The following is a 21,095-nucleotide window of genomic DNA, read 5'->3' on the forward strand; positions in this document are numbered from 1 at the left end:
CCCTATTGAGAGAATAGGCATGGAATGGAGGGCATAACAGCGTATCCCTAAAAAATGTTAAGACAGTCCTTAACAGGAGGGGGGCTGGGCGCACCAGGCTTTGAGGCGTACTTTGTAGTGGCACAGCTGCAATGGCTGGCTCAATGGGTTGATGGGAAGGGGTTTGAGACTCTCACACTTCCAAAACAAGCTTCCTGGGGAATGGTACTCACCAGGATGTTAAATCCCAAGCACAAGACTAGAAATATGGGAGTATTACTCAAGGTAGCACTGGCATGCTGGGATAGATCTACAAAGTAAGCAACGGAACACCGCTATATGCTCCAGACCTACCAATAATAGGACTACCAACGATGGGGGTTGGCCCTCCCTTCTCATATGGACAATTGCGGGAATGGGATCAGGGGGGAGTGATCACAGTCTGAGACTGTTATCAGGATGGAGAATTACTTTCACTAGCTGAATTCCTAGAATACCTCGAGCTATCCACAGGACAGTTCTTAAACTATCATAAGGACTGGGGGGCACTTGCCGTACTATGAAGTGGCGACACACAAGGGCCTTCCACCCACAGAGCCCTCCAAGCGATGGTGACACTGGGATCTGCCACACACCTGGTGAAATAGCTATATGTCGCGATAGTGGACATGACAAAGAGGCCCCTGTCCCTCTTACAGCAGAAATGGGAGGACCTGGTGGGAAAGCCACTGATTGGGATGGAACTGAAGACAGTCTTAGGGAGCCCAAAAAAAGATATTGAGAAATGCCAACTTTAAGCTCATACAGTTTATCACACTTCACATGACCTACCTCATACCTCACAGACTGAATGTCATGTACGGGAAAGATGATCAGAAATGTGCTAGATGTTCCGCAATAGATGCCAACATTGAACACATGATATGGAACTGTCTAGAAATCCAGACATACTGGAAAATGATTGTGGAGACCACATACGGAGTTCTAGCACGCACAATGAAATACAGCCCAGAAGTTTGTCTGCTCTGGCTCTTCCCGAGGCCTAAAGCCAAAAAAATAGGGCACAGGTTTGCAGACCTAGCCTTGCTACTGGTGAGGTGGCGAATAGCTCTCAGATTAGGAGAGCCAACGTGTGCCCAAAATAACTGACTGGGAAAGCAATGTATCGATTTGGGCCAGGGCAGAAGAGAGAGCTCTGATACGAGAAGACACAATTACCAAAACGTGCAAACCCCTGGCTGAAACGTGGCCGTGAATATTGAGGGCATGGAAAAAGAGTAGAGCGGGGGAGGTGGAACCTCATATGGAAGACAGTTCGCCCGATATTGAGGGAGAGGTAATACCAGTCAAGCACAAGCCTAGCAAGTGGCTAATACACGACATACCGTGTAGATAGAGTGAAGAAGCAGCGGGACTAACCTTTTTGTGAGGGAGGCCTCCCTCATCCCCCGCCGCCCCCTGAACCTAAGACACTTGAATGGGCTAGACCCGCGAACGAAACAAGAAGATGCCGATTGATTGTGTGTGGACCCCTGATAGACTAAGTTGGGTTTTCTTTCTCATATTACTTACTGAGTAACTAGAAGTTTACAAGGTATAGATTTGCAAAAGTATAGGATAATGACAACTAGCACGATGTACTCCTTACACGAATCATTAACACAGTAAAAACATGCCATCAAATAATAGGGGATGGAAATGCAATTGACAGGCATGTAAATGTCTCAAGAAAGACACATGGGAATGTAAAGGAATATTTCTATGCCTTCTGCTGTCCTATTTCTATATCCTCCTTTTGTACATTATGTAGTATGGAATGTATAATGAATACAATCAATGAAAATTGTGGAATGTAAGGACATAATACTAAAATGGCAATAAAAATTATATTTAACCCCTTCCATGCTGGGCCGTTTCCGCCGCTGTGCGGTAAACAAAAGAACAGGGCGGGGCCGTGACGAACCCCAGCCGTCATCAGCACACGAGCGCCGCAGAGCGTGACGGCTGGGGTTCGTCACCAGCATGGAAGGGGTTAAAACAATGTATCAATGTTGTTATCTTTGTCTGGGGGCTTGTATAGTGGATATGGACCACACTGTGTGGCAACAATCCATGTCTGGTGAACTTATGTGAATCCCTGAAAGGATCTAATTATGTGATGAAGGTACATAATGTAAATGTAGATAGAAAGAAATGGAGAATTGTGAAGGTTCAGGTCCGTCTACATTACATGCCATGTTCATGATGGTTACTCAAAAGAGCTGTTCTCTAGAAAATTGATTTGACGTCAAGAAAGAGAGAGGTTGAATCACGATGCAGAAAACAAGGTGTTTTTGTGAGTTTTAGTTATATGGCAACCCTAAATTTGCATCACTCATTCAAGAAAATACAATTTGCCTTCTGGAACTGCATAGATAATTTGACCAGCCCTCAAGTGCACTTAAGGCAAAGCATATAATCTTCAATGTAATGAACACATTTTACTGTAAGAAAACGGATGATTGGTATGAAGGTTCACCTCAGGTGTCTATGCAAATGCAGCCTATTTCAATTTAAGAGTAAATCAAATGTAATGGGACCACTTTACAACCTAAATCTGTGTTTCAGAAATCTTCTCAGAAGTTATTGCAAAGGCATTGAATAATTCTAGCATCTCTCATGCTGCCGTCAATCACCAAGGGCAGCATGCTGTAACAGAGTCTGCCAAAGTCATTTTTGTGATCAGTCGAGGATTGAGTGAGCCAAAGTGCCATAGTTGCTTTTTGCTTCTCTTTAGATGTTTGGAAAAGTCTTCTGGAAGAAGGGAGCCTTTGAGTCTCTTAGAAAATCCATGGTTGTCAACTAGCCCTATGTCATGGTGGTGAGGGTGGCGGTCGGTAAGTTCTGGCTTTCCAGCTAACAGCAGTGAGGAACATGCTGGCACTAATAGTGCTTATTTGTAGCCGGTGGTTACCGTTGGAATCACCAGCACATATTTTTGGGGGATTGGTGTCGTTACAACGCAGGCTATTACAACGCCTGCTGTTACAACGCGGTTTTTACATCGCATTCCACTACAACGCATAGTGCTTTTAAGCGCTGGATAGTGATTTATTTAATTTACTATTCCGACTCCAGTCCCCGTGGATAGTAGGGAAGGTGTTGGATAGTAAATTAAATATATTCCCTATCCTAGAGCGCCCCCCAGCGCAATGCGTTGTAATGGTTTGCGTTGTAATGGTTGCGTTGTAATGGTAGTGCGTAGTAATAAATGCGTTGTAAGTGATGTTTCCCATTTTGGGGGACCACCATGTGGAAATTGAAGAAATTGATGTACATAAACAGCATTCATTTCCCTTCTTCTCCCACTCCTCTCCCTGTGAGCACCATGAATACCGTAAATTATTGACCGTATCACTCTGCCAGTAAGAGCCCATACCCATATGCATATGTACAGCCATTCTAGGCACCACGGCCTTTTACCCATTGGAATCCCCGGCTTCCCTCCTGCGCGTATCTTAAACCCCCTCTCTCATGCATAGACCATGAAACCCTCTCCCTCTGCGCGACCCTGCTGTGAAAGGCAACCCTTCTGCTTGACCCGCACAAACCCCCCACTCCCTCTTGAAGAGGCATCCTTCGCCTTAGCTGACATAGCCCTCCCCAGCTGCACCTGACTGCCCCCGCTCTCTCATGTACGGGTCATAAGATCTCTCTCTCTCTCTATGTGACTCTGTCCCTGTGTCCACCCTGGCTCCCCCTCCCTTCTCCTCACATGGGCAAGTCATAAACCTTCTTCTTCTGTAAGACCCTGTCCTTGGGAGCCACGGCCGCGCCTGACCAACACCTCCTTTCCTTCCATGAATGCCCCTCTGTTGACAAGCCTTCCCTCCGCGCTCGATTGTCCACGCGGCATGAATACCACTCCTTTGATGACCCCTTCCCCCGAGTCCGGCTGACCACACATATCCGAGGCCATCGCCTGAGCCAGGAGATACCATTTACTGCCCTTATTGTATGAAGTCACTCCTCTTCAAAGGACCCACTATTGATCCTGGCCACCCCACCCCCCTGGGCTATGATCAGGCGCACACATCCTAAACAGTTGACGGAACACTCAGCTGCGTGATTGCCCTCCCCTCTTATCAGCAGGTCAAGGGTCCCTATTGTGAACACATGTGGGGTAGGATTGACACGAGGATTATGGGGATGTATTTTCCTTGTTACACAATATCGTGATTGTAATGCCAAATGTTCTGTAAAGTATAAAAGACAGAGTCTCAGCTCACTTGTTAGAGCACCTCCTGAAAGACACCGTGTTTCGTGTCCGAAATGACAGGCTCTCCTCATGAGAAATAAACTCTGTTCTTGATTCCTGCTTCCAGCGCCCGTCTCTTCATTTGGTAACTATTCAAACATGGGAACGAAGAGGCGGTTTGCGCCAGCGGCCTGGGCATCGATAGTAATATGGGCTCCTGTTTTACAATTGGCGTCCCAACGCGGGGTCCATCAGTGACATAAGGTCCGGTAAGAGAGATCCAGACGAAGAAGTGAACATCTAAATTATCGGAGTATACCTGCCTTGAGAGGGCCCTCGCCCGGCTGCCGATTGAAAGAACTTCACCAATTCTGAACGGACCTCTCTTGAGTGACCTATTGTCCTGACTGGAATCCCACAGGAATGCTACATGGAGTAAGAGAACGATCGGGCGCTGGAGGAGGAAGATGAAGAACTGTCCGTATGGTCCGGTCCGGGTAAGATTAAGTAGGGTGTTTTTACGCCTGATTGGTAGGGTGGTTCTATCCACCTGATTGATTGATTGATTGTATTGGAATCGGTATTTGTATACTGATATTGTTGGTATTGGTTCATTTAGCTTTGAATGCTACTTGACATATTGGTTCTCTTCTTGAGAACGAGACATTCTCTGTTTGCAAACAGCGGCGAATAGGAACGTCGTCCCTCTTTGCAGATAGAGAAGGGTAGGTAATGCAGACTTTTGTCCCCGTTGTAATCCGTCATGCCTACTTTTCTCCCCACTGATTGTTTGAAATCGATTAATAATCGATTGTTGCTCTTTGAGATCTTCCCTGTCTACAAACTGAGACGAGTAGAAATATTCTGTCTTCCTTTCTGGATAGCGAAGGGCAGGTAATGCAGACGTTTGTCCCCGTTGTAATCCGTCATGCCTGTTTTTCTCCCCACTGATTGATTGGTTGCCTAGAATTGTTGCTCCAGGAATTGTTTCGTTTGAGGTATTTTCTGCCTGCAAACAACGTGGAGTAGAAATATTCTATCTAGTCTTTGCAAGTAGTAAAGGGTAGGTTATGCCCCTTTGTGAATTCGTCAGTCCTACCCACTCCCCACTGATTGGTTATTTGGGGGGTAGCTCGCATGGTCCGCCCAGGAGACTACCCTTATGGAGGACATATGCTCCCCGCTCATGGGCCATTTAGTGGAAGTAGACCATCTGGTCCGTCCAGGAGGCTACCCTAGTAAGTGGAAGTACATCGCTTGGTCTGTCCAGGATGATACCCTAATGAAGGAATATATGTTCCCCTTTTGATCGATAATCTCGTTCCACCCGGACCATTTATTGGAGGGAACTCGTCTGGTCCGGCCAGAAGTTCCCCCTAGTGAAAAGGACACATAAAAAATATGAAGTGATCACCGTTCCCTACTAACAGAAAACTTTAGCTCGAAACACGCTAAGGAAGAGAAAGAAAAATAAAAAGAAATCAGGCTAAGTCAGTAACCCCCTGATGAGCTTTTGACTTCACTAAAAATAAGAAACATTAGAAATAGTTCGTAATGAGAAATATAAAATGGCGAAAAATCGACAGCAAGACAGCCACGAGGTAGTTAGACTCCACTGCCTACTCCTGCTCCAAACATGTCTGCCTCATTGCCCGCCACGCCCAAATAACGGTCACATGAAATAGAAACAATTCAATAGGTACCTACCCCCATTCCGGAAGCTCCCGAAGTGCAACAGGTCCGCGGTTACGCCCATCCGGAGGGCGAGGCCTCGAGGCATGCAGGGCTCGCCTGGCCGCGGTCAGAAGGAGACGCTGTTGGGCAGGCGGCCCAAAGAATAATAAGGACCTCTCCACCTTTCCCTCTTCTGCCGCCCTGCAGGCCGCGGGGAGAGAGGGGGCTGTCTTGCCTCGGCCACCGACCACCCCTCTCTCTCACCTGATCCGGCTTTCGTCGAAGGCCGAAGCCAAAGCGAGGATGGCGGCATTTCTTTGTGCTATAATGGCCGCAACTACACCCAACGCCTGATAGTTGCAGGTAGTCCCGCCACATGTCAAGGGGGGGATGTCTTGCCTCAGCCACCGACCTCCCCCCCCATCTTCAATGGCTGGCACGGCCAATACCGAAGCGCTGGAGCCGAAGAACGGCGCGGGGTCGCTGGAAGGGGGAGGCGGCGCGAACGAGCCTCCCCCACCTCCCTCCAGGTGGAGGCTTCCAGCGGCACCACAACGCTCTTTGCTTAAAGAGGGTCAACATCGAAAAGCGGTCTTTTGCCCAGGACGGGCACACGCCCCATGCCTTCTCTCCTCAACTTTGAAGATTCTATGAGAGCCGGGGGGCACCCCGATCCCTCCGCATGGGTGCCCCCGTCCCCCTCGCTGGGAACCGCGACATCGGTGCACTCCTGCCGGCGCCAGCCTCGGTTTGGAAATGGCTAAAATACAGCCACGGCACAGACTTGTTCAGTTCCGGTGGAACACCAGAGTGACCCGGTAGGAAAATTGTTGCCGCCCTCCCCACTCTTTGACTAATGGTCCATATTGTTAGACTGTTAACCACATAGCACAAAACTTTTTGAACTGCCAACGGAAGGTTCTGGTCCAACCATGAGTCATTGGAAACATTCTGACTATACCGGAATCTGCCTGACCTCTCCCAAAATGGCGCCGATACACGAAACGAAACTTTCGAACTCTCTGTTCACCCGGATTGCTCGAATCTTGATGCTCTGAGATACGTGTGCATTTTTGGAAAATGAAAGTTGATAAGATGGATAGTGATTATGTGCTTAGGGAAGAAAACAATACAGATATTGATCATGTGTTTGGACAATGAACTGACTTAGGGTGGGTACTGATTATGATTTGGAAAATGAATTGGTGTAATTTAGGTAATGAATGAGCATTGGATAATGAATTTATGAATTAATTAAAACTGAATTCTTGACATGCATCATGCTTGCTCTGTAGGGAAGTTTAATACGATTTTATTGCACTGCTGCACTTTATGCAATGAACTGCCACCAACTTCGTTCTTCTTATGTGCAGTCTTAACCTGCTCCGTGGCCGGTCCACTGGGTTGTAGGCCTGTATTTATACATCAACGCTTTTTATTAAAAGTATTTTGACAAGAAAGCATAGTTGTAGCGGTTGCATTAATGAGTTTTGGATGTTTTGCTACTGTGAGCGAAGAATAAGTATGATGAAAGCTGAAGGTTGAAAAGGACCAGATATTTAGCAGCTACATTATGTGTCACAGGCAGCCGGAAAAGTGTTTTAGACGCCCTTTAAAACGACACCACAGAAATACCACCTGACCGCCACCCTTGCACCCAACAAAAGGGGTTGCGACCAAGTAACTCATATGGATATGCGAATCGTCAATAATTATCTATCTGACATTACTGGTCCCTCTGGGCTTAAACGCCGAGATGGTAAAGAAATGCAGCACGTGGAGATAGGTCGAGTATGTGGTAGGTAAAAACATTTTCGGACTACTGCATGCTGATGTGCTTTGAATGCTGCCCCCCACCCCTTCTTTCTCCTCCCTTCTGCAGGTCACGTCAGAACGTCGGCTGAAGTGTGGGAGAGCGATGGTCGAACCACCGACGAAAAGGGAAGGAGGGAATATGTGCATAGTCCTTATAACGATAAGTTTTTAAAAGACGTAGACTTAAACCTGACTGTTCCTCCTTAGAACATAGCGACTGGGAGGATGGACTGACATAGAAACTGGACGGGTACTGTATGACGAAAATTGACTAGAAATAACACGTTAGATAATGTAACTAGACATTTGACTAGGTAGGGAAAGGACGAAGAAAAATGTGTGGGTAAGGGTTACCACGGCACCACCCGTCTGGGAAGTTAGAAATGTTGCTGATGTTCAAAATGCACTGCCCCCTTTCTCACACTCGTATAGATATAGCCAAGCTGTCCGACTGTTCTCCCGATCAATACTTGCCGTTGCCTCAGCCTGGAGAACTTCCCACCAAAGGAAGGAACTGAAAAATATTTTAAGATCCAACCATGGGTAAATAGCGCGACCAGGTTAATTTCTGATCGACTAACCGAGGTGTAAGTATTGGCAATTGAGAACGCTCGCAGAGATAACAAGCGAGAAGGAAAAGGAGGGAAGGGTAGAAAGAGCTAGGCACGTAGATAAATAGGATAGTAAAGATACGTAGGATATAATATGGATTTTGTTGGCCACCTGTTGTTTTCTGTTTTGTCGTGAATGTCTTATATATATGTAATACATGTGCTGTCTTCCTTGTCTGAGTTTGTGTGTATGTAATGTACGGATTTATGTCTTCCCTCTGTCTGTATTTGCGTGTTACCTGACCTTTGCTGTTCTGTGTTGTGAGCGCACTAAATGACCTATTTTCGTACACGTCTCTCTCTCTCTCTCTCTCTCTCTCTCTCTCACCACCCCCTTATCTCTCTCTCTCTCTCTCTCTCTCTCTCTCTCCCTCTCTCTACATGTCATACGTGTACCGAATGGCTCGTTTAGGTTGCGGACGACTCTCACTCTCCATGAGAGTCTCCCTATTTTCTCTCCCTCTTTGTGGTAAAATTGTGCCCCATCGGCACCAGTTTTGATTGGATACTTATTGAACGCAAAGGTGTTCAGCGAAATTGACCGAAACTAAAATGATTGTATCTCGCCATATTACTACCTCTCCTTTCTGCAAAATGAATGAACTTGAATTGGCTGAGAAGGAAAGGACAGGTAAGACGACTAAGGTCCCCCAAATCTGGCCATTTATAGGGGAACTGTATGTCAATGGCACCTCATTTCTGTTCTTCAGAGACGAACGCCAACGTCTAGATTGACCCCCAAACGCCCAGATTGCCCCACCCCCCTTTTTGCACCCAAGCGCGAGCGCCCGAAGCATCCCCGCCCCATTTTGATAGACCCCAGCTGCTGTCCCGGATATAAACATGATGACCATGGGTAACTGTTGTCCCTCGAGAAAACCTTGTTTTACCTGACTCTCGATGATGGCACCCCCACCCTGTTTGAAAAGGTTAGCCAGCCTTGAAGGAAAATGCTAGAACTGTTAAGGCTAAGGTTAGAAAGACGAGTCTCCCTGGAAGTTCCGAAATGTTGAATTTGATGAAATGAACAGTTGATAAGAGTCTGACTTTTCTCTATATGTGGCATATATAGATGATGAATAAACTTGGCATGAACTCAATAAGAATGCCGACATATGCACTGCCTGGAAATGGACCTCTGACTGTGACCAATGAGCGTATCTCCCAAATGCGTAGAATTGAGGGAGGAATTCACATACGTAGATATCTTCTTCTGCCATTTCTCTAAAGCTTGTTTTGTACCTATTCAAAGATTCACGATCACCGAAGGAGAAGGGTCAGATGTGACGTACAGTCTGGCTGCAGATCTTGGGACACGTGTGACCTCGACCAAAGGTGGAGCTGCAGAGCAACTAGATATGGGACGAGACCGCAATTTCAACGTGGAAAATGAAAAATGACGGGCCGCCTTGAAGCCCTCCGTCTGCTAACCCACGTGTGCCTGGAGTCTCCGTCCCCCTTCTTTGGGCCCGATTGATGGGCCTGCCTGCTTGTTATCCTTTGCTCCTTTGGTCCCTTTTGTGTGTCCCAGGAACTCTGACCCAACTCCGCTCTCTCTCCTATCGACTATTTGAACCACACTCACCCTCTTTTCCACGTGACTTTTTGCCAAAAGGAAGAACTGCATTCAAATGGAAATAGGGTGTTGCCACAGAAATATAGGTGCCGAGCATAAGGCGCCGCCAAACGGATTGTTTAGGGAACAGGACTGTGGTCTAACAGCAGAGGACTGACCGCACCCTGCAACGCGTAAGGATAGAACCGAGCTGGACCTATAGCTCCACCGCCGGTGCTCAACAGCGCCAACGAAAGTACACGGACTAGAGCCTACCAGTGATGGCTCACTGATAAAAAGACACTGTGACGAAGAAATATTGTGTATTGAACTGAATTCCGCTCTCAACTACCTGGTCAAAACTGTTCATTGGTCACATTTTTAAGTCAGAAACATTTATGCTGTGTAGTGCGCTTAATTGTCAGGAACTCAACGAAATGCAATCTCCTATGTGCTGCATTCTGCCCATCACCTCAACTGTCTATGATTATATGCCAAATGTTAGTATCGACAAAATGCTAATTCTTCAACGATGCCTGTCTATCTGTAACCCCATCAATTACAAGAATGAACGCTGTAATGTAAAAAGGGGCGACTGTGGAAATTGAAGAAATTGATGTACATAAACAGCATTCATTTCCCTTCTTCTCCCACTCCTCTCCCTGTGAGCACCATGAATACCGTAAATTATTGACCGTATCACTCTGCCAGTAAGAGCCCATACCCATATGCATATGTACAGCCATTCTAGGCACCACAGCCTTTTACCCATTGGAATCCCCGGCTTCCCTCCTGCGCGTATCTTAAACCCCCTCTCTCATGCATAGACCACTAAACCCTCTCCCTCTGCGCGACCCTGCTGTGAAAGGCAACCCTTCTGCTTGACCCGCACAAACCCCCCACTCCCTCTTGAAGAGGCATCCTTCGCCTTAGCTGACATAGCCCTCCCCAGCTGCACCTGACTGCCCCCGCTCTCTCATGTACGGGTCATAAGATCTCTCTCTCTCTCTATGTGACTCTGTCCCTGTGTCCACCCTGGCTCCCCCTCCCTTCTCCTCACATGGGCAAGTCATAAACCTTCTTCTTCTGTAAGACCCTGTCCTTGGGAGCCACGGCCGCTCCTGACCAACACCTCCTTTCCTTCCATGAATGCCCCTCTGTTGACAAGCCTTCCCTCCGCGCTCGATTGTCCACGCGGCATGAATACCACTCCTTTGATGACCCCTTCCCCCGAGTCCGGCTGACCACACATATCCGAGGCCATCGCCTGAGCCAGGAGATACCATTTACTGCCCTTATTGTATGAAGTCACTCCTCTTCAAAGGACCCACTATTGATCCTGGCCACCCCACCCCCCTGGGCTATGATCAGGCGCACACATCCTAAACAGTTGACGGAACACTCAGCTGCGTGATTGCCCTCCCCTCTTATCAGCAGGTCAAGGGTCCCTATTGTGAACACATGTGGGGTAGGATTGACACGAGGATTATGGGGATGTATTTTCCTTGTTACACAATATCGTGATTGTAATGCCAAATGTTCTGTAAAGTATAAAAGACAGAGTCTCAGCTCACTTGTTAGAGCACCTCCTGAAAGACACCGTGTTTCGTGTCCGAAATGACAGGCTCTCCTCATGAGAAATAAACTCTGTTCTTGATTCCTGCTTCCAGCGCCCGTGTCTTTATTTGGTAACTATTCAAACATGGGAACTAAGAGGCGGTTTGCGCCAGCGGCCTGGGCATCGATAGTAATATGGGCTCCTGTTTTACAACCACTTATTTTTCAGCTGTCGATTGCAAGAGAGGGGAAAACACACAGATCAGAAACAAATACGGCAAAACCATCACAGATAGAGAAAGCAGGAACCTGCAGGAGTCAGATAAAGGGGAAGGAGTTGGATTTAAGACTACCACCCTTGGTGTTGGGCATCAATATTTAACCCCTTGCATGCTCGTGACAGAACCGTTCCGTCACGAGCCTCGGGTGGGCTGTGCTGGTGACGGAACGGTTCCGTCACGGCCCGCTCGCCGCGCCTGCGCGGCGCGAATTCCACGCTTGCGCTGAAGGTTTATTAGGCGGGCGGGCCATGACGGAACCGTTCCGTCATAAGCACAGCCCACCCGAGGCTCGTGACGGAGCGGTTCCGTCACGAGCACGGGAGCGTTGCACGAACCCCCTCCCCCTTTGCACTGCGGTGGAATAGCCGCCGCAGCTAAGGGGTTAATAGCATCAGGCACGGGCTACTGAGTAGAGTTTCAGGCAGGTCACTCTTTCTTTTGCAAACTGAGCACGGGCCATGCATATGACATCCTTAAGTCACAGCATCCTTAGTGCCCTCAGTGCCCTGTAGAGCTACAAGACTTACTATAAAGTGCAGTTTGTGAATTAGTCCCTAAGAATACAATGTATGTGGAGTGTGTGAATTTGACCAAACCTGTCTACGGCCTCCCCACTCTGGAACATTCATCCCAGGCCCACAGGAGTAAAAACATTTCCACTTTATGCTACATCATGTCAGTGAATATTACAAGTGAATAAATAGTGAATATATTGACTCTCATAAATCAAGCAATTTGTATGTGTATGCTTAAGATACATGCGCAAATAGTTTTGCAACTCAGGTTGATTGTTTGTTTATGGACCGATTGGCCAAGCATACCTGAAAAAATCTACTATAAAAGGAAAGTCCAAGACTTAAACTTAAAAGTTATATATAAGCTTTCCTGTTTTCGGTTTCTATTTTTGGTAAATTCTGGTGGGGTCTTTTCAGTGATTTCAAGACCTTAAAAAAACTGTTGTTATCAATGGTTACACATTTTCGCACCACTAAAAACAGCAGAAAAGGTGTTTTTCCGGTGTTTATAAAGCGTTTTGCCTTTATTAATGCTTGCTTTCTGAACTGATAGAACATGGTATATAGACAGTGTACGTATCGTGTATATGAGGTCCAAATCGATTTTTACAAATTAAACTTATTCTAGTACACCATACAAGACTTCTTTAGTGAGTCTTTAGTCATGTGCGCTCGCTCTTTCTTCCCATGTAAACTTCTGTGAAAAGGCCCTCTCAACAACGGCACTTGGGACAGACAACACCAAAACAGCCAGTACACAATTTGTTAACTCTAGCCACTGACATAGCTTTCCGTGCCAATACTAGTGCACTTGAAGATTGCGATTCTCAGGGAAAGTTCTGCAACATTTGCATTGAGCCAGGCGCTTATACTCTCAGTTACTGAAGCGGTCAAAAATGAAGCAGCACTTTTAAAACTATGGAGGAAATTCCCCTTTACTGAAGGGATCTAGAACTTGTACAGAGTACAACAGTGAGATTTCATTGACTTCAAATGCCATTGGTGGTGAAGGGACATTTCTATGCATCATTGCAAGCCATTTATCATACATCACTATATCTTGCATTAAATGTTTAAAGCCTGAGGTGTTGGCAATTCACCTACTATCAATACTGACCCACTAGAATATGGGGGCTGATGTATTAAGGGTTTTTACCCATTCTGTGTGAGTAAATGTGATGACACATATTAGGAAAGATTCTTATGAAACCAGCCATTTTACCTATCAGTTAAATAATCAAATGCAGCCAAAATATAAAATATGATTTTGATATTTCCTGATTCTCTACAATTTATAAAGTAATTAAATGAGACTTCTAAACCCTGCATCTTCAGACCAAAGACCACAAAACTGAAAAAAAAGGAAGAAGAAACAATATTTTAGTGAATCCCTAAACAACAAAACTCAAGCTGCCTTTCTTACTGCTAGCTTGTATAACAAAGTTACATTGTATTGGCCCATTCAGGATGAAAAAAATACTCTTTCACTCTCTTTTTCCTTCCTTTGAATGGCATTTAGTTTGTGGTTTTGCAGGTGTTTTTTCAGTTTTTATATGTTTTCACTGGTGAGGGCTGTTTCTCTTTCAGTGGGGTTTTATCAGTTATTATAGGTTTAAACCTAAAACCCCACAGCCTAGTTATATATTTGCGAGGTGGAGTCCTAAAGTATTCCTACACAGATGTATATGATGGTTTGACCCAGAGGCACAACTAGAGCCAAATTTCGGGGGGGGGGGGGGGGGCTAAGAAAAAATTTCGGGGGTGCTGTGATGGAGCAAGTATTTGCACGTTAAGCGAATTGCTTGTATCAAGAACCTCAAATAACCTTAATAGACTAAATCAACCTGTTTGTGTTACTAATATTGCACATTTTACACTACACGGGGTGTCCCAGCGACGCTTGCCTATGTGTTTTCTAAAACGTAATACGCTTGCCTCTAAAATGGCCGCTGCTTTGCGGGAATTTAGTCTGCGCATGCGTCAGTCATACCCATGTGATGTGACGTACTCGCAGTTCTGGTGGGAATTTGTTGCTCATGCGCAATGCACTTAAAGATGGCTGCTTATGTTCTCTCATGCTCCGAGCTTGTATTGCCGCTTTTGCAAAGCTGTTTGTTCTGTACTTACCCTAATGCAATAGTTACTATAAAGTAAGGGATATAGTATAGCCATTTCATGGTATACAGTGTAATCTTTTATTCTGTGTTTGTAAATTGTTTTCGTTTGTTTTCCATGTATCGTATTCCTTGGGCCTGGGAAGCGCTTGTTACTCCATTTTGGAAGCCCGTATGTCACCATTCACTTGATGGGGAAAATAAAGCCATGCACCAGTGGAACCCAGCCAGCTGGCAGCCTCGCCCAAGATGCTCCTGGGAACCGACCTGTAACCCAGCAGGACGAATCTGAACTGTACCTCAGGTCGCTACAATTGTAATAAACTGCTGTATACACTATTGTCTTCTGTAAACCATATGCCATGGGAAACTAGAATGTAAGGGGGTGGGTAGAAAAAATAATATTAAGCCTGAGAAAGTCTAAAAATTAGGTGGTGTGATGACTTAACCTCCTCCTTTGTCCAATCAGAACTTGGGGATTCTTTCACTTGACACATTGGGGGGTTGTACACTGACCCGAAAAACAGTATAACTAGCCTAGGTTTAGGTAGAGAAATTGTCCGACTTTTCCGAATAGCTAACCTGTAACTGACCCAACGTACTCTATAGGTGACTGATACAGAGAGCTGCGGAGTTTTGGGAACCTTAAGTGCTGGAGAAGCACTTTACTGGGAGATTCGAGAACCCAAAAAGGGTTATTGGCAGATTCCTTGCAGAGAGGGAGTAGCGCAGGCGTTGCAACTGAAGCTGCAGGTGTTGGTCGTACCCTTTGGTGAACCCGGTCCTGATCCAAATCCTGGGGTTATCCTGTCCTGACTGTCCATGAGCTGTACCTATTCGTCTACTGGCAACCTAAATCCTTGAGGGTCCTTTCCCGCCTTTTCCAACTGACCCGTGGCCAGGGTTAGTCTTCAATCTATCCTAGGTAAATATAAAGAGGTGTGGGTGTTCGTTTTCCTAAATTCCCTTTCTAACGTCTCGAATAAAGCATAATTGCCTATGTTCGTTTTTCTATAAATTAGATTTTTCATGCATTATTGTCTATTAGCATGTTCCACTTTCTACCTACCTTTAGTCAAATACTAAATCGTTTTGCATATATAGTTTGTTCTATTCTTACCCTCCCTATAGAGAATAAACATATCTGGATAAGTCAAATTGCATAAGTTTCGTTTCCTCTGAACCGTTAGCGAATTTCGAAAGTCTAATTTGATTAGTATGTTCCCTTTCTTTACCCGCCTTTAGTAAAGTTGTGAAAGTCTGTTAATCTAAATTAGCGTGTTCCTTATTTTTCTCCTTCTCTTTTTCCAATTTCTAAATGAATCTTACCCTCATTCATAGCTATACGATATTTCTAATTCTAGTTATAGACAGTTTGATCTGTGTAAATTTGTGGCTCATGGCATATGATGATGATGATGATTAGATAAAGGTTTTCAAAACTTCCTGAGTTTGTGGTTATTATAAAGAGTATAAACAATATTAAACTGTATATTATATGGCATTATCTTCTTACTCCACAGCTAGCTCCTTGATCCATTGTGATCTTAGGTACCTGTGACGAGGATTGGTAAGTCAGGTACACGGAAATAATCAGAAAGGAACTGAATTGCTGGTAGTAGAGTGTAGGTTACCTGATTAATGTGTAAAGAAAATATTCTTATGGGCCCTAGTGTGCATACTTGGTAAGAAAATTAGTCGGGTGACCTGCGCGCTCTATCAGTAATTTTCTGGTAGCAGTAGTATGGTTAAGGACTAGTTAAGATAGGTAGATAGGTTATTTGTTGATAACTGTGCAAAATAAAATTGCTGCTAAAATGTTATTGCTGCTAAAAGAATCGATCGATCGAATGTAAAAATTGCTCTGAAATGTTATGAAATGTTTTGAAATGTTTTTTTTAATGAAATGCTGCTAGACTGATAAATGTATTAACACAACTCGTTAGTGATCGTTATATGTTTGTCTGGAATCCCCGGGGGCAGAATAGCAGGTGGTGAGGAGAATCCACCTCGCGGTGAGGTCAGTGGCTCGAGGAAAATTACTGCATGGTTAGGCAGAACTGGAAGCGCTAATTAGGGTTTCTGTTTGAATAGTTGAATAAATGATAGCAATGAGTTCGCTAACAAAACTGCAGTTGTGATATAACCTAGTAAGGGTCACACGCGAGGAGTAGTAGGTTTATCGGAGCTTGAGCGATAGCGAAAGAGTTCACTAGTGAAACTTTAGACTTAGTATATATCCCGAAAAGTAGCAGGTTCTCTAATGCTTGTGTGAAGGGTCGGCAGAAGGGATCTATCTGCAGTATATGAAAAGTAGACAGAAGAGGTTTACTTGCAGTGAAACAAATCTTTCCTTTCTAGACACTCGAGTACAGTGGTGAATGTTATACGTTGTAAATTAAATAATAGCACTTGGACTTCAGAAAGAAAGAGTGTGTCTATTACTTTGTGAAGGAGGGAGTCAGTTGTGGAGCTGCTCTGACGTCACTCTGTGCCGCGCTGGTATTGGTTGAAACAGCGGGTGTGTAACGGAACTGGTATTGTAAAGGAGGGGTGAGTGCAGGAGCGTGAGAACGTGTCTCACGAAAAGGCCGCACACCCATTGGTCGAAATTAGTTGCAACCACAGAATTGATTGGTTGTTGAAATTTAAAAGAGACGCTGGCATTGGAAGAATGTAGTAAACAGGAGTACGTAATTCATGCACAAACAAGGTTTACGAAGTATATGTGTATCCAGAATTTTTACCTGATCCGAAATACTTAGGTTTTGCTAAAGAACAGATGTTAAAAGGCAGACCTTATAATATGTACGGAAGTAAGAGAAAGATGACTTTTGTAGACAAAGTTAAAAATTATTTCAAGAAGGATAAACCCATCAAAACTAGAGAGGGTATAATTATTACACCACCTAATACTCCTGCATCATTTATGTTATTTGGCAAAGGGTATCATACCTGTGTATGGTTGAAAAATTGGGTGGAATATACCAAAGATGACGGAATTTTAGCATTTCCTTTAGACGGTACATTTAATGGTAGAATTTTGTTGAATTTGAGGACTCAAATGAATGATTGACATCCCAGACCCAGATTGACGCAAAATGAGGCTTTAGAAGAATGGGAGATTGAGGCCTTTGAGCAAGATAGACCTAGAATGGACAAAGGAATAAGCAAATGGTATCCGAAAATGCATGGAGAAGCAAAAGAGAAAAAAATGAAGCAGTGGAGATAGAACATGATGATAGAAGGACTGTTCCCAGTATTAACTGTAGACGAACCTGTGGGAGGAAAAAGGACTGGGAAAACTAGACACTTAATGACTACTGGTGATTCTGAGGATGAATACCTGGGGGATTTATTAGTGAAAAATCCACCACCATATAAGGAGGAATCCAGGTCCCTGAGTACGAAAAATCCATTCTTTAGGCCTCCCTGTAATGAGGGGTCGAGTACGTCCGAGCTGGCTGTTCCATATTATAGGCCATCCTGTAGTGAGGGACCAAGTATGACAAATCTGACTGCACCGATTCTTTACCCTCCATTGATTCCACAAGTAGTACATGAAACCACCATGGAAAAGGTCTTACAGGATCGAGAAAGAGAAGCTCTAGTTAAACAGAGAACTGAACTTATCCAGAAAATATCCCAGTTGAATACAAGTCCTGAGGCTTTGACAATTCCAGTAACTATTGGCCCAGTTGTTCCTCTTTACGGGGATAAACAGGCTAGTCCAAAGACTCCAGTTATTACTCCAGCTGTGGTGCAGCCAAGAAGAGAGCCCTTAATAGTTGATGATCAGGCAAGTGAATGCGAGTCTGTAATTTCCCTAATGGATTTGCCCATAAGGGAACCAGAAGGTAATTCACAGAGAAAGAATACTCTGATTGGTGCAAGAGAAGTCCAGATAGAGCCATCTTCAGGTACTAGAAGTGCCACAGTAGTGACTTCTGAAGAAAACGATCGATGGACCCGAGAATTAGAGAAAATAAATCCTCAGCCAAAACCATTAGATATTTACAAATTAAGAATAGAATTGGAAGAACTGATGGCTGGGAACGTAGGACTGGACAGGCTGAACACCCTTAGTGAGGAAGAATTACTATTCATTTGCAAAAGTATTACTCAAAACACCAGAGTGTTCCATGAGAAACTAATGGACACATCAGCTAGCATGGGGATAGACATCAGCAGGTCCAAAGTATTGCAAAAACCCTACAGAGCCGAATTTCGTGACAAAGATTTAGTAAACATGAACGTGTCAGGGAAAAAGGTGCAGATAAAAGAATTGCTGAACCTGTTACAGAAATGGGGAGACCTAGAAAAATGGAAAGCCAGGTGGGCAAAGAAAAAGGAAGACAGTAGTGTAAAGATGAGTCCAAGAAATATTATAATTGTAGTCTTTATTGAAGAGTAAGTACAGGAACCTCCAGCTCATCCACAGCCTGCTTCACAGCTCAGTTTCATCTCTCAAGAGATAACATTCTAAGCTGCTAGGCAACCATTAACATTCTACATTAGTCATCTCTACACATAGATCTAGACAAGCGACTTCTGAATATGTCCTAAAAGAAGTTGACAAGGCAGAAACATTGTATCCTATGAGAGAAGTGCCAGGTTGAGGATATGTACATGTTCCATGGTCCAGCCAAGATATTGTGTCATTTACAAATGATTTCCCAAAATTACGAGAGAAACCTGTAGAATGGTACAGACAAGTTGAGAGATTTGATAAAGTTTGAAAATGCCTCCTGAAAGATCTTGATGGGTTCTTTGACATTGTAGTTCCCGTAGATTTGTGGACAGATTGTAAAATTGCTGTTGATTGGCCAAGTGAAGAATATGCCAGAGACCCAAAGACAGAAGCTCCTTCAGCAGAGGTGATGAGGAAGTATGACCAGGTAATATAGTACCTGAAAGGAAAGGTGCCTGCAAAAGAGACAGATTGGACTCGAATAGATAGAACTACCCAGAATCGAGATGAAACTGTACATTCATACTATGAACGTTTGTTACAAGTGTTTAAAACAAACAGTGGGCTAGATAATATTGAGATGAAGGATATGACCAACTTCATTTATCGATTCGTGTTAGGGTTAAGACCTGAGATTTCTCAGTGGAACAAAGGCAATAAAATCTGTTGGCAAGCTAAACCTATTGATGATGTCCTGAAGTATGCCAAATATTGTGAAGATGAGCTAGAAAATAAGAAATAGAAATTAAAAGAAAAAGTTATGTGGGCACAAGTAAAATTAGCAGAGCACCAAGAACAGCAGTTACGCAAAATGACAAATATTCAGAATCAGAACCCTGGGGTGGAGAAAAGCCCAGAGTAAAAATGAGCCCAGAAGAGGCACGGAAAAAGTTCCCCTGTCACGGGTGCGGAAAAATGGGGCATTGGAGGGACGAGTGTAAGGCTGTACAGAACGATAATGTCCAAATTAAAGATTTAAATCTGCAGGTGCAGAATGAGGGACTACGAAAGACACAGCAACAAGTAAAACGAAATCAGTTGCCTCGTGCACCTAGGCCAAACTATAGGAGCAAAGCACAACAGAGTGAGGAAGCAGAGGTTTGGGAAGGAAGGGAGGATAAAATTGCAGCAACTTTGCAATTTTTGTTGAATGACACATTCCTCTGTGATGAACCCTTCTGACGGTGCCTGTGGGGGGAGGACAAGGAGTGCGTGCTTGGCGCCTCCTTGCTGGTGGACAAGTCAGGGCCATACATTGAAGGAAAAGTTGAAGGAAATGATGTCACCTTTCTGTTGGACACTGGTGCTACCCGTTCTACTGTGAGAACAGCAGACGTTTCAAACCTACCCCTCTCGGGAGAAGCGATCCAAGTAGTGGGCGTTTCTAATCAATGAATTAGTACCCCAGTTACAGAACCCATGGAGATTAAAATAGGGAATTTCAAAGAAATGCATAGATTCGTTGTCTGTGACTCAAGTCCTGTGAACTTACTAGGACGAGATTTGCTGTGCAAAATGAACTGTACCATCTTTTGCACACCAAAAGGCGTTGAAATTCAGACCCCAGATGAAGACGGAATTTACAAATTAATGTTAATAAGATCTGACTCAGAAATTAAAAGACTGACAATACAAGACTTACCTGAAGAACTCCAACAGACAGTGAAAGCAGAGTTGTGGGATTTCACTGGGAAAGATGTAGGACTAATGGCAAATGTTGACCCAATTAAAATCTCCATAAAAGAAGATGCAGTTTACCCGAATACTAAACAGTATAAAATGAGTGCAGAAGTAAATGCAGGGGTTGCCATTGAAATACAAAGATTATTAGAAGCAAACATTATACAAGAAGTGATGAGCAGTCCTTGTAATTCGCCCATAATTGGAATCAAGAAACCTAGTGTGAAGTACAGGGTGGTACAGGACCTGCGCAAGGTTAACAAACTTGTTGGTCCTTGTTGTCCTATTGTTCCAAACCCTGCAGTGATTTTGTACCAAATTCCATGGAATGCTGATGGTTTACCGTCAATGACCTATGTCACGCATTCTTTTCAATTCCATTGCATCCAGACAGCAAATTTCTTTTCTCATTTGAATTCGACAGTCATGTTTACGTCTGGAATCGTGTCCCTCAGGAGCACACGGAAAGTCCTCAGATTTTCAATCAAATTTTGAAAAAATGCCTTGAATCCTTGGTTTTACCTAGAGAATCAGTCCTGGTCCAATACATAGACGACCTCTTGGTGGCGTCTAAAAGTCAGAAAGACTGTGTTGTTGACACCATTG

This window comes from Lissotriton vulgaris, chromosome 9 (genome assembly GCF_964263255.1).
Source record: "Lissotriton vulgaris chromosome 9, aLisVul1.2, whole genome shotgun sequence".
Lineage (NCBI taxonomy): Eukaryota > Metazoa > Chordata > Amphibia > Caudata > Salamandridae > Lissotriton > Lissotriton vulgaris.